Consider the following 3,108-nt stretch of genomic DNA (forward strand, 5'->3'; position numbering starts at 1 on the left):
TTTTTTTTAAAGAGAAGTTAGCTGATGGAAGAATATTTTTATTGAATAGTGCATTTAGTTATGTCAGAAATATAAATATATATATATATAATATTTTAGTAAACAAGGCAAACTAGAAAATGTTTGCTTGTTTTATATTAGAATTTCTATTAAAAAGAAAAATAAAAAAAAAAAACCCCCACACAAATAATTGTTGCACCCGTCATCTGTTTTTTAACAAGCTTCTATTCTGTGTGATTGACTCGTATATATTGGATGTGAAGATGTGCAAAACAAATCCTCAACGTTACATTCTCATTGTCTTCCAGCTCCCAGAAGACTCCATTTGGTGAAATGAGATATGTTTAAAGGGGATTTTTCTTTATGGACACTGAAAATGAATTATGGAGATGAACAGAATCGATACTTGCAATTAAAATGAACAAAAAAAAAAAAAAAAGCCCCTACCCTGAAACCTGAAGCTTTTGATTCTTAGTTGTGCTTATTGGTCTTGGCATAGCTTTGGAGGGAGGAAATCCTATTTGCAATAACTAAATATTTGCCATTGATCTCAAGTTAGGCTGGGAAGAATGCATTCTACAAGGGTAGCTGGAAAGAAAGCATCTGAGTGAGTAGGAAGTTTAAAAGGACAGGACCAAATTCAAGGCTTGGTCTAACAGAAGTGATCTGCATCAATTTGAATGTAAAACTGGGGAGCTGGAGCAGTTCAGGAAGCCTGTTGTTCAACTTTAGAAGCCAGGGATGAGCTGTGGAGCATCTGTTTTCCAGAGCTGGTTTGGAGATTCGGGCAGTGGAGAAACAATTTCTGAGGATTATTCATGGTTGGCCAGCTTGTCCATGTCTGCCTTCCTTCATCCCAGGTCTTGAATTTCTTCGTTAATCATTTTTCAGCTGCCCTACTTTAGCCAATGTATGAGAAGAAATTAGGTTGGTTTGGCCATAGTAGGGTTGGGTGAGAATCCAGATGAAGGGACAGATTTCTCAAGGGTACTTTCATGGTGTAGATGCTCCTTAAGGTAATTATCTGGCAGATTACAGTGCCTGTGAAAAATTCCTCGCTTGCTGTTGCAGTAAAATTAGATCTATACTGTACTTGCTGAAACAGGTGCAGCAAAGCTCTGCGTTCCCAGTCTTTTTGGTTCTGCATGCACATCTGGTAGGCAGGGTCTGGCTTTCAGGGTCAGCTTGTCCCAGCCTTGTTTTTAAGGATGCTAACTAGGTGATGACTTTTGGAGAGCAGTGTTTTCCTGCAAAATGAATAATGCATTTTATGACCATTGCTGTCTGTGTAACTCAGAGGAGGCTCAATATGGCACAGGATCAGGGCTGTAAAAGTCTGGTCATTGCTGAAGCGGTCTAGCTTAGTTCCGTAAATATTATTAACGGTAACCTTTTCAATTCCATTGCTACTAATGAAGGCTGGATTTGACCAAGCTATTTACAGATTCCAGGAAAGAGAATGTGTCTAAACAAAAAGCAGTGAATTTCTAGAGTTTGTGGGAGGGAAGGAAAAGAAAATGGATATGGCAAACATCTTTTAGCTCTGGCATCATAATAGGTTTCCTGTAACTGTTTCTTCACAGCTAGCGAGTGAAGAGAGTGAAAGTGAAGACCATAAACGATTCAGACACATGAAAATTCAGCAGGCTAGCAGGGAATATATCTGAACAAGACATCTTGTCATTTGCTGTTGGGTGTTTTCAGAAATGGGCAAACCCCTGCTCATCAGCATGTGACAAGGGGACGTGATGGAACACCCTCACCAAATTTTCCCATTCATCTTGGGCTTGCTCAGGACAGTCAGGAGAGGTGCTGACATGCTTGGTGTAGTGGGATGTTTGCAACTGGCCTGAAATCATCCCCCTTTAGTGAAGGAAATTGTTGAAAGCTTGCCCTGGCTCTGTCTGCAGTCAGTGTAGGCAACTCAAGAAAGTGTTTCGGCCAATGTGAAGGTGCCAGTTTCTCCCAGCTGATAACAGGATAAGCAGGGATAAAATGTAGAGATGTGGAGGTGAACTCAGGACTAAGCAAGGTCATGCTTGGAAAACCCTGCTAAGCTCCCCTTAGGTATGAACCCATTTGAAGGAGCAATTGCCAAATCAGATGGGAATTTTGCCTTGTTCCTTTGAGACTTGAATGTAAAGTCTAGGATTTGTTTTGCACGCTTGGGATGGTATTTCCTTTTAAAGGGAGGTGGGAATACTAACATGAAGGATTAGTATTTTTCTTTTTGTTTTTTGTTGTTTTTGTTTTTCCATTGTCTTATGGGAGCCTAAGTTATTTTTCTCTACCTCATATGTACAGCTTGTAGGTATAAATCTGATTCTGAGTGACTGTTAAGAATGTATTTAAGTTATTTAACATCTTTGTATAACAAAAAAGCCAGAACAAATGAAACAATAAATGTATTTTAAATTATACTTGAAGCGTGCTCCTCTTTCTTCACACTTGTTGAAAACAGTCTAATTTCTGTGGTTGTAGGAGCACTTGTACCTCTTTCAGCATTATGCCTAACCTCTTGTCTTGGAACCAACCTGTACCTGTGGCTAATGCAAGCCTTGAAATGCTGGACTTCATGGGTGCATGGGTGATTTGGTTTTGCAAAGCCTTGGAGAAACAGCACTGTGCCCATACGTACATGCATGCATGTGAGATACTGCTTTCCTGTGCCACAGATGTTCAGTGGTTCACAGATGTGATATTTTTTCATGAGGATAAGAGGAAGATGAGAAGTTAACCAGTAGCCACTTGAGGTCCAACTGATCGTGCAAGCTGTCTAAAAGCAAACCAACCAAGTAACAAGAACAGAACCAATCCCAAACCAACTCTGGAGTAGACCACAAGTGTGGCTGAGGTCTTGTTGAAAGAGTAGGTGATGGACTATGAAGCAAGAAGCTACTTAGCTTAACGTGCTACAGTTGAGGCAAGCAACCAGGCACAAACACTCCTGTCATCTTCCTCAGCACTTAAGTAACCATGTTAACTTAAAGCATCTTCATGGAGTGGGGTAAAAAATAAAGAAGCATGTAACCTGCAGTAGGCAGTTCAGCTGGCAGGAGGTGGCTTCCTATCCTGCAGCAACTTCATGTGGCCAGGTACTCATCCTCA

The sequence above is a fragment of the Meleagris gallopavo genome, chromosome 6 (genome assembly GCF_000146605.3).
Source record: "Meleagris gallopavo isolate NT-WF06-2002-E0010 breed Aviagen turkey brand Nicholas breeding stock chromosome 6, Turkey_5.1, whole genome shotgun sequence".
Lineage (NCBI taxonomy): Eukaryota > Metazoa > Chordata > Aves > Galliformes > Phasianidae > Meleagris > Meleagris gallopavo.